This window comes from Leuciscus leuciscus, assembly GCF_965113295.1.
Source record: "Leuciscus leuciscus genome assembly, chromosome: 5".
In the NCBI taxonomy this organism is placed as follows: domain Eukaryota; kingdom Metazoa; phylum Chordata; class Actinopteri; order Cypriniformes; family Leuciscidae; genus Leuciscus; species Leuciscus leuciscus.
In genome coordinates this window covers 25,596,029-25,607,871 of record NC_138729.1, presented here as the reverse complement: position 1 = coordinate 25,607,871, position 11,843 = coordinate 25,596,029, and the positions used below count along the sequence as shown (strand labels likewise).

Genomic DNA, 11,843 nt, shown 5'->3' with positions numbered 1-11,843 from the left:
TGTAGTTTTCAATGATGTGGCAGTTGAATGAGTCATGCAAATGTGTAGCTTTAAACTCTTGAGCAGTGATACTGAGGTTAGCCCACTGGAACAGTTGAAAGTTAAAACTGTGAGGCCACCATACTAATCTAAGCATTCTGAAAATGATTTGGAAATTGTTAAAGTCATTCCAAGTCAACAACCCATTTCAGTCATGCAGTTTTAGCTATATACTCTTTAATACCTATAATATCTCAGAAACACAAAGAGATTATTTTTGTCTTTCTGTCAGAAAATTGTCTCAGATTTTAGAGAAAGTACAGCAGGTATTCAAATGGGTACTTATAATCTAATCATATAAACAGAATATGAAATATGGATCAAAATAAATTTAGGTTACACTTAATTTTAAGGTGTCCTTGTTATAGTAATTATACAATTAAGTACTGAGTAATATTAATTAATATCATCTACTATGTACTAATATGTACTTAAGGTATGTTGCATGTAATTATGCATTAGTTATTACTATAATAAGTACATGTAATATGCGTAACAAGGACATTGTAAAATAAAGTGTTACCAGCATTGACAGTGGTTCAGACATAAACAAGTGCATTTCAACAATTCTGTTTTAAAAGTTTTGAAGGGCAACATACAAGTAAACTAATTCATTGCATAAATATCACCAGTATCATGTCATAAATTTCACAATTTACTACATTTCTCACTTTAAAGGCAAGCTTTCTGCACTACTCAGTTAATAGCTTACTCAAGGAATAAGGTACTTTCTTATGCTGGTCCAGGACCAGCTCTAACACAAGAATCCTAGTTTAAGCATTAGAAATAAAACTGATCAGGAACGAAAACCTCTGTGATAAACAGAACCTGGTTATGGTAGATTTGCTCTGAGCCCCACCTGCTGGACAACAGGCTGCAACTGTCATCCAGAAAATCAGTAGTTCAGTAACAAAGACAGATGCTTGTGAAATTCAGATCCTTTACCATTCATTACCTTTAAATACTAGTTATACATAATGGTATATGGCATAACTGATGTGTTCTCACATTTCTGAACAAGATGGATGAAAAAAACTTCACCAGCCAATTGTGAAATTGAAAATTGTATCAGAATCTTCAAATAATTGTGGTAAACATTTGCTTTCTTTTTTTGTTTCATTGATCTTTAAGCCTAATCTTATATCCTATGCAAAAATGTCCAGTGATGGAAAATTGTAACACTGACATCTACAAGATGAAATAAACCAAACTTTATATGTTCAAGAACGTTTGTGTTCCCTTTTTAGTTATACTGTTCTTTGCATCTTAAGATTTTGATGGAGAATATAGCAATGAAGCTTGTTCGAAAACACTTCTAATTTAGCCTGTATAAGGCAGAGTTGTTGTAAGACCAATTGTTTTGTAAATGATAAAATGCATAAATAGCATAACAGTCCACAACAATAATCGAAAGTCCCATCACTTTTCCTGTTTGTAACAGGTAGTGCTATGTAGTGCACCGTAGCTACTCCTCCTCTGTGTGTATAATCTGTATATCAGAATACACACTACGGACCAGAACTCTAGATTCGCTACAGAGGGCAAAATGAGTTAAAACACATTAACACAAAAAAAACAGACAGACCAGGAAAATGACTTGTACTAAATTGTTTCCTTTTACTTTGCAGCAAAATTGAAGATTATTGTAGAATAAAATGAAATAACAATCACCAATACAATTGTATAAACAATGAAATTGTCTTTCTCTTTCCCTTTAAGAAATGTATGGTTTGAGCTCCTTGGTAGTTACTTGATCTAATTATATATATATATTTACTTTGGTATTTAAATCGTGTTTTTTTTCAATTTGATATAGACTTAGATTAAATTTTACTGTTTGTGTAATTTTTCGTGTTCTAAATTATTATCGTTTTTGTTTTTGGAGCTTTGTTTCTTATTAGTTGGGTTGAATTATAACCTTTACCCAAAACAAAGGAAATACAATTCAAACAACAGATTACTTCAAGAAAAAAAATAACAACTTAACTGAAAATAATACAATACTTGACAGTAATTCAGTAGATAAACAGTTCTCAGTCGATGGAACAATTGTGCGTTTGTGTGCAAAACTGTCTGTAGTGCAGCAATTGTCTCTTTACAATACTCAGTGTTGAGGTAATTGCTGAGAAATACCACTTAGGATGAATTCCACTTGTGACGTCAGATAAGGCACTGATCACTCAACGAATCACAGGATTTCTTGTCTCTTTTTAGGACTCTTCAGCTGGGTGGCTCGCCATCTCAGGATCACAGCTTATCTCGGAATCTCAAAAAAACCTGACCTGTTTATACAAACAGCGCCATAAACATCGTAGACAATTAGTATGACTTTTAAACTCAATATATATTTCATATATTAACTAAACTAAGTGGAAAATACTATTTGAGCACTTTTGTTACTCAAAGCATAACAAATCATTCTCATAAATGATATTACTCTGCTTATTTAACATTTGTAAGGTCTTCAGCAATACAATACATTCAGTTACATCACATTACACATACCATCTGAACACTAAATGCATATAAACCCATATAAAACACTTCAGAACGTGAATTAACTCATTAACACTTCATTTCAGATAATTTGATATTATATTATCATGAAACTCACCAAATCCGGGGGATTTCAATACACAATTAATCAGTCACATCGGATTCTACAGGGCTCGCAATCAGCTATCATCCACTCCAAAATCAATCAATCATCACACTAAAATGGCCCAAATAAGATTAATATAAGGGTTACAACAACATACAACTTATTATTTATGCATATTAAGCAAGGATGATCGTTATATTTGCCTTTTGATCCAGTTTGAATTCACTCGCGATCTGTGAAACTCGTGCTCTCTCTGCAATTATGCGTCTCATTACAGTGACGTCATACACAGCGCCCGTCTTATGACAAACGTCACGCTTTAATTATTATAGTTAAATTAATTATTTTAATGTTCAAGATACAGCAGAACGACTTTGGCAACACATTTTGTTACTTGTTTAAACATTTTGAGTGAGAATATAATTATTATAAATTATATTTATTTTTCTGATCAGCTCAATTTTGACCTGGGTTACACCCTCCCCCCTTAAGTCTATGCAAGTCCCTTTGCATGGCTGTAACCTAAGGTATTAGGGTTTAGAGTGTCTAATTGATCTAGGTTGTTCTGCAAGTGACTCGACAAAGGCAGTGTTCAAACCCTGAAGCAAGGATTGAATTATGGATATCATTGGGTTTCCCAACTCTGGGTAAGTCAATCTTTTTGACTTATGCTTCACTCTTTTAGACTTTCTTAGATGACATTCATCCTCACTTTCATCTTGATCTGTTTCTTCCTCAGGTTCATCAGATTCAGCTGACTCCAGCCTGCTTTTCTTCAACGGAACATCAGGTACGGTTTCCTCAATTTGCACTGAAGGCGTTTCATTGTCTTTTCCCTTTTTCTTTCCACCAGGTACATCCACTGTCTGCTCTTCTACTTGAGGTGAGTTGTTTCTTTCTTTCAGGGTTTCCCTTACCGGTTCTGCATGACCAGATGAAGATTCCGCTTCAGGTAAGTACTGTGTATCAGTTGAGTTTTCAGTACCAAGTAAGTATTCTGCTTCAGGCGAAATCATCTCTGAATCATCATTTGGGACTGATGGTATGTCAGATGAGATTTTGTTTGCTGGATTAGAGTTAAGAAGAACCTCTACAGGCTTCCTTATGACACGGTATTCCCGGATGAACCTTTCTGAGGTAATAGCTGGCACTTCAGAGATCTGGTGTACATAGTCATCCTCATCCGAACTTTGATAGTTCTCAGGACATTCCTCAGCTTCCTCATCTCTGCTTTGTCTGGTTGCCCGTTTTTTCAGAGGTTTTGCCACATCAACTTCATCCTCAGCAAGTGAAGACAAAAACCCACAAGGTAGTAATAAATCTCTATGCAGTGTTCGTAAGGGACCTTCTTGTCTCTCAGGTTTCACTGTGTAGACAGGTAGTTCGCCAGCACGTCCCACTACAACGTGTACCACAGGATTCCACCTGTCGGCCAGTTTATGTTTCCCACGTATCCTAACGTTTCTGACCAGCACACGGTCACCTTCCTCAAGAGACGACTCTGTCACTCTGCGGTCGAAACGGACTTTGTTCCTTTCTGCAGTTTTGGCTGCATTCTTCTGAGCTAGCTTGTAGCTTTCCTGAAGGTGAGTTTTCAAAGTCTGCACATACTGTGAATGAAACTTGGGACTTTCACGATTCACTGAGGTGTTATAAACCAAGTCTACTGGCAATCTTGGTTGTCGCCCGAACATAAGTTCGTACGGCGTGAATCCTGTAGTCTCGTGCTTTGTACAATTGTAGGCATGTACAAGTGGTTTCACAAAGTCTCTCCATCTGGTTTTCTCTTGAGTTTTCAAGGTACCGAGCATTCCTAGCAGCGTGCGGTTGAAACGCTCGACCGGGTTCCCTCTAGGATGGTACGGTGTAGTTCTAACCTTTTTGATGCCAGCGATTTCACAGAGTTCTTTTATTGTCCTGGACTCAAAATCAGGTCCTTGGTCACTGTGGAGCTTTTCAGGCACACCATAATGAACAATAAAATTCTCCCACAGACTCTTAGCGACTGTTCTGGCTTTTTGGTTTGGAGTGGGAACTGCGACCGCATACTTGGTGAAGAAGTCTGTTATCACCAAGATATCTTTGGTGTTGCTACGGTCGGGTTCCAATGACAAAAAGTCCATGCACACCAACTCTAGTGGCCGGGTGACTTGGATGTTCACTAGAGGTGCTGCTCTCTCTGGCAAAGTCTTTCTACACACACAGCGGCTGCAGGTTTTGACTTTGTTTTCAACATCAGTAGCCATCCTAGGCCAATAGAATCGGGACCGGATGAGATCAAGAGTCCGTTCTATTCCCATGTGACCCATGTCGTCATGCAGACTCTCCATGGTCATGGCTCTTAAGTCAGGTGGAAGGACAAGTTGGTAAGTTGTGCAGTCTCCAACAGTTCTTTTGCGATAGAGAACACCATCCCTTATCTCAAGTTTTCTCCATTCTCTTAACAGGAAAGGAAGTTCTGGAAGCTCACGTCTCAATGTAGGTAATATAGCGTCTCCTGATTCTAATTGAAGAATCACTTCTCGCAAAGCTGGGTCATTTCTCTGTTTTTCTTTTAACTCCTGTTCTGACATACAGGGAACAACTGAAGATCCTTCCATCTGCTCATAATCTTCTGGAATTGCTTCCGGGCACATAGAGAGTGACTCAACAAGAGTGATGCAACTGTTGTCACCAGCTTGACATAACAAATGTTTGTCACAGATGGCTTGTATTACGTCAGTGGGAACAAGGCTGGAATTGGCTGCTTCAGGTGAGTGATACAAGGTAAACTGACGTATTCGATCTTGTTCTTTCTGAGATGTTAAATCATTCACCAGATCACCATGAGGCCGTCTTGAGAGTGCATCTGCGTCAAGATTGCTCTTCCCAGGACGATACTGGAGGGTAAAGGAGAAAGTGGACAAGGCAGACAACCACCTATAGCTAGTTGCATCCAACTTCGCTGAAGTTAAAACATAAGTGAGGGGGTTGCTGTCTGTGATCACCTTGAAACTACTCCCATACAGATAGTCGCAAAACTTCTCGGTAACTGCCCATTTCAGAGCTAGGAATTCCAGCTTGTGGGCAGGATACCGGGCCTCGCTCTTTGACAATCCTCGACTGGCATATGCAATTACTCGTAGCACGCCCTCTTGCTCTTGATAGAGCGCTGCACCTAGTCCGGTAGTGCTCGCATCTGTATGTAGCACATACGGCAACCCAGGGTCGGCAAATCCTAACACTGGTGCTTCGGTGAGTTTTGCAATGAGTGTTTCGAATGCTTGCTGACAGTCAGTTTTCCATCGCCCTCCAAAAGGTACTTTGGGATCAAGGTAGGTTTTCTCCTTACCTTTCCACTTGCAACTCTTCTGAAGAGGAGGATATCCTATGGTTAGTTCATTCAATGGTTTCACTATCTTCGCATAGTCCTTAATAAATCGTCGGTAATAACCGGAGAAACCCAGAAAGGAACGCAACTCTTTCAGGTTCCTTGGACTTGGCCAGGTTTTAATGGCTTCTATCTTTTGGGGATCCGTCTCCACACCATTTTCTGAGACGATGTGACCGAGATATTTCACTGACGTCTGGAAAAACTTGCATTTCTCCAATGAAAGCTTTAAACCATAGTCTTTCAAGCGTCCCAAAACATGAAGAAGACGTCTCTCATGCTCTTCTAAAGTATCTGAGAAGACAATTAAATCGTCCAAGAACACCAAGACTTCTGAAAGGTTGATGTCACCCATGCACTTCTCCATCAGCCTTTGGAATGTGCTGGGAGCGTTAGTGATGCCCTGAGGCATCCTATTAAACTCCCAAAAGCCCAATGGGCATACGAAGGCAGTCTTGGGTTTGTCTTTCTCTTCTACTTCGATCTGGTAATACCCAGATTTGAGATCGAGCACTGAGAACCACTTTGAACCTCGAAGTGCTGAAAAGGTTTCCTCCAAGTTGGGTAAGGCATATGCATCCTTGATGGTCTGAATGTTCAACTTGCGGTAATCAATGCAAAGTCTTATATCGCCATTCTTCTTCCTTACTACCACGATAGGAGAAGAGAAAGGGGATTCTGACTCACGAATGATACCTGCTTCAAGCAATTCTTCTAGGTGTCGACGGACAGCTTCAAGATCGTTAGGATGAATTGGTCTTGCTTTATGCTTGAAAGGAGTTTCGTTGTGTAACTTGATATTGTGCTTCACTTTATCTGTTTGGCCAACATCCATGTCATGTGACGCAAAGACTTCGGGCATGGTGCGCAGTTTCTGAGTGATTCTCTTTCTCCACTCCTCTGGCAGACAGGAATCACCGAAGTCAAAGCAGAGTTCTTTGTCAGACTTTTCAGGGACACTTGACACTGAACAATCAGATTGAACGTTGTGTGACATTACTTTTTGCAAAGCATGTATGTCTGCAATCACGCTCTTGCCAGGGATGATAATGTCATGTTCTGTTTCGTTCTTTAACACCACTGGAACCTTGCGTGATGGATGCTGAGGTAAGTTTAGCAAGCAGCTGGCAACTAGCAGTCCTCCAGGAAAGGGTGAACATGAAGGAGGCTCCATCACAGCCCATTTTTCTGCTACTTGTCCTCTAACACTCACCACTCCTTCCAGAACGATATTGTGACCTGCAGGAACAACAGTAGGAGTAACATCAGGGAGCCTAACAATTCCTATGCTACTGTTTACTTTCTGCTGGCGTCTGTGTTCAATGGTCTGAATCACGGCTCTGTAGCCAAATGGAACAGCTTGACAAACTGAATCGTTGGTTTCAAGGTGCTTGTCATATGCAAGATCCAAAGTGTTCGTCCCTATTAACACCTTTGGCTGGGCAGTGCCACCAGTTTCTGGAATCACCAAAGCAAGAGTTGATACTTCAACGTCAGACCCAAGGAAGTCTCTGGGGAATGTGATTTTCACTTCAACATAACCGAGGTAAGGTACTGCTTGACCATTTGCTGCTTCTATTTCCAGCAGGTTATCCAAAGAAGTGATGCTTAATCCAGACAGATTTTGCTCATAAAAAGACTGGGAAATGGTTGTCACTTGAGACCCTGTGTCGAGTAGACAAGGACAAGGGTTTCCCTCAATGTTCACTTGAGCAGTGCACTTTGTGCCGATTAATCCTTTGGGCAGGCCAACTGGACGCCATTTTCCATGAGAGTTCAGATTGCTTATATTCGCTGACTTCTTGAGACTAGTTTGACAAGTGACAGCCCTCGTACGTCTCTCTACAAGGACTGGACGGCGTTTAAAGTTCCTGAGGCACTCGGACTATATTGACTATCCCATAGGGCTTGGCGCTCTTTCAATTGCTTCCTCTTATTGGTCACTAGGGTCGGGTTTGGATCATTTTCGCAGATTGAAGCAACATGCCCATCCTCACCACATTGAAAACAATAGCCTGGCCTGGGCCGGTGATGCGGCTTGTGGTCAGCTGTAGGAGAGTTCTCTCTGGGAATGTGTATGCTTGTCTGCTTCACTTTGCCTGGATTGTTCTTTGGATCTGGGTTCTTTTGGACTCTGAGCTTTGTCATCTGACTCTGGAGCTCTGTGACTTGTTGCTTTAGCTCAAGAACAGCATCGGTAGATGGCAACACACTTCTTCCAGTCGGTTTACTCTTTTGCTTGGCAAGTTGACTCTGGAGCTTGGCAACTTGTCTTTTCAATTCAGCGACCTCAGTTCCTTCTGACATTTCGTTTTGACCTAGGTCAGGAGGATTAGCAGTGACAATATGGGAGTTGGCTCTTTGCCTCTGTGCGCCTAGGTGCTGTCTCATGCGGCTTTCTTTGGAAAAGTGTTTGTTCTCCTCACTGCGCAACTGTAAGAGTAGCTCAGGGAATGGGGGTGGTCGGTTCCTTTTATGCTCAAGCTGAAGGTTTGCTATTAGTGTGTCGTCCCAACAACCCCGACAGAACTGTTTCAGAAGTTGTCGGTCAGCTTCATCAGCAGGAATACCGCCTCTTTTCATCACTTTGAGAAGGTTAGTGTGCAACCGTTGCAAGTACAAGGAAGGCTTTTCACCTGCGTTTTGCAGCGTATTCAGAAACTTTGCGAAAAGGTCATCCCCATCCTCTACGGTATCGAAAGCGGAGTCCAAGATATCGAGATAAGCAACAGGTAAGGCTTTTGGACCTAACTGCTTGACAATTTCAGATGCTGGCGGCAGTAGGCTGTCTACGATCCTCCTAGACCGATGCAAGTCAGACAGTGAAGGGTCTTGAAGAATTAACTCTACACTGTTCCGCCAGGTGTCATAATCAACTTCGCCAGTAGGACGAGGAACTTTGCCTGAGAACACTCTTAGCCTGAACGATGCACTACTAGAGGATGAAACTCCATCACTTTTCACAATGTGCTCAACGACCATTCTTTGGACTTCAGGTGGGTTCACATCCTTTGCCTCAAGTGTGGGTGAAAAGCTTTCTGTACCCACTCTGTGAACTTTATCAGAGATTCGTCTTCCTTCTGAATTTTCAGTTCGCTTGGGTGGAAAAGGAATGTCAGATGAAGAATCAGTCGTTTGTGACGACTCAAGATCGTTTGCATAAGTCAGATTGTCAGCAACGGAGGCAGCACTTGAGTGAAGCTGCTCTTTCAAGAGATCGTCAAAAGATCTGCCACTGAGCTTTGCTATTCTCTTCAGTTCAGCAAAGTAATGGTTTGTTGCATTCTCAGTTACTGCTGACATATAGACACTTGACAGAAGCCTTATGAGATAAGCGACGTTGTGCGGGCTCTTGAAAGTGTAAGGCAACAAGGGTTTAAGAGCCACTAATGCAGAACAACTGCTGTACTCTACTATGACTTCCCTATGATAAGGCGATTTGGGATCGTCTATGGAAAGGTGTCTATGGACATGACCATACTTGTTTAGAAAATCAGTCAGATCTTCATCAAGTTCTGTATTTGTGAGTCCACTAATTATCACTGAGTTTTCAATTATGATGTTTTCAAGCTCGACTACTTCCATATTGACACTATTTGCACTACTTCAAATTTTAAAGTTATTTTCCTGGTCTCTTGTGTCTTTAAAGGTTTTTTTTTTTTTTTTAATACTACAATGCCCTCCTGGCTGGCTCGCCACTTACTGTAACAGGTAGTGCTATGTAGTGCACCGTAGCTACTCCTCCTCTGTGTGTATAATCTGTATATCAGAATACACACTACGGACCAGAACTCTAGATTCGCTACAGAGGGCAAAATGAGTTAAAACACATTAACACAAAAAAAACAGACAGACCAGGAAAATGACTTGTACTAAATTGTTTCCTTTTACTTTGCAGCAAAATTGAAGATTATTGTAGAATAAAATGAAATAACAATCACCAATACAATTGTATAAACAATGAAATTGTCTTTCTCTTTCCCTTTAAGAAATGTATGGTTTGAGCTCCTTGGTAGTTACTTGATCTAATTATATATATATATTTACTTTGGTATTTAAATCGTGTTTTTTTTCAATTTGATATAGACTTAGATTAAATTTTACTGTTTGTGTAATTTTTCGTGTTCTAAATTATTATCGTTTTTGTTTTTGGAGCTTTGTTTCTTATTAGTTGGGTTGAATTATAACCTTTACCCAAAACAAAGGAAATACAATTCAAACAACAGATTACTTCAAGAAAAAAAATAACAACTTAACTGAAAATAATACAATACTTGACAGTAATTCAGTAGATAAACAGTTCTCAGTCGATGGAACAATTGTGCGTTTGTGTGCAAAACTGTCTGTAGTGCAGCAATTGTCTCTTTACAATACTCAGTGTTGAGGTAATTGCTGAGAAATACCACTTAGGATGAATTCCACTTGTGACGTCAGATAAGGCACTGATCACTCAACGAATCACAGGATTTCTTGTCTCTTTTTAGGACTCTTCAGCTGGGTGGCTCGCCATCTCAGGATCACAGCTTATCTCGGAATCTCAAAAAAACCTGACCTGTTTATACAAACAGCGCCATAAACATCGTAGACAATTAGTATGACTTTTAAACTCAATATATATTTCATATATTAACTAAACTAAGTGGAAAATACTATTTGAGCACTTTTGTTACTCAAAGCATAACAAATCATTCTCATAAATGATATTACTCTGCTTATTTAACATTTGTAAGGTCTTCAGCAATACAATACATTCAGTTACATCACATTACACATACCATCTGAACACTAAATGCATATAAACCCATATAAAACACTTCAGAACGTGAATTAACTCATTAACACTTCATTTCAGATAATTTGATATTATATTATCATGAAACTCACCAAATCCGGGGGATTTCAATACACAATTAATCAGTCACATCGGATTCTACAGGGCTCGCAATCAGCTATCATCCACTCCAAAATCAATCAATCATCACACTAAAATGGCCCAAATAAGATTAATATAAGGGTTACAACAACATACAACTTATTATTTATGCATATTAAGCAAGGATGATCGTTATATTTGCCTTTTGATCCAGTTTGAATTCACTCGCGATCTGTGAAACTCGTGCTCTCTCTGCAATTATGCGTCTCATTACAGTGACGTCATACACAGCGCCCGTCTTATGACAAACGTCACGCTTTAATTATTATAGTTAAATTAATTATTTTAATGTTCAAGATACAGCAGAACGACTTTGGCAACACATTTTGTTACTTGTTTAAACATTTTGAGTGAGAATATAATTATTATAAATTATATTTATTTTTCTGATCAGCTCAATTTTGACCTGGGTTACATGTTGTTTGTGTTTTTAACTGAATTGGGCTTAAGGGTAAAGATTTTAAAAATATTAAAATCATATATATCTTGTTTTGTTTTTGTTGTTTTTATTTTAATGCCGGCTTTGTCTTATTTTAAATCATTTTTAAGTCATCGTGAGGCCCCCTTAGAAGTCTGCTGAGGCCCTAAGTGAGTTCATGGACCCCTGGTTGAGAACCACTGTCATAAACTATACAGCTTATGGGCAGCTTTTGTTTGCCTTGGTTTAAAAATGCTTCTTGGCTAGTAAACGGCACACCGAAATGCCGAAATCAATGAAAGTCACATATGTATGAACTTCTTCCCAGGAGAACTTCTTAAAGACACAGCAGCCCAAATAAACGGTCAAAGAGAGCGTGGGAAATGGTCAAAACTAAAACTAAACATGGCTGTTTTGACGAAGAAAAAAGTTAACATTATAACTAACATTATAAGTGGACATTATAATAACATTATAAAAA

General features: G+C 39.5%; 2 long non-coding RNA genes across 2 annotated transcripts; both read right to left on the bottom strand.

Moving 5' to 3' along the window:
* Positions 1-1,632: 1,632 nt before the first annotated feature.
* Positions 1,633-3,161, bottom strand: LOC309500174. Its single transcript, XR_014206489.1, has 2 exons — positions 2,654-3,161; positions 1,633-2,321 (listed from the first exon to the last, which is right to left on the bottom strand). It is a non-coding gene; the product is annotated as an uncharacterized lncRNA (long non-coding RNA).
* A 6,713-nt stretch (positions 3,162-9,874) lies between these two features.
* LOC309499073 lies at positions 9,875-11,300 on the bottom strand. The gene is made up of 2 exons (XR_014206137.1): positions 10,896-11,300; positions 9,875-10,563 (listed from the first exon to the last, which is right to left on the bottom strand). It is a non-coding gene; the product is annotated as an uncharacterized lncRNA (long non-coding RNA).
* Between the last annotated feature and the right edge of the window lie 543 nt (positions 11,301-11,843).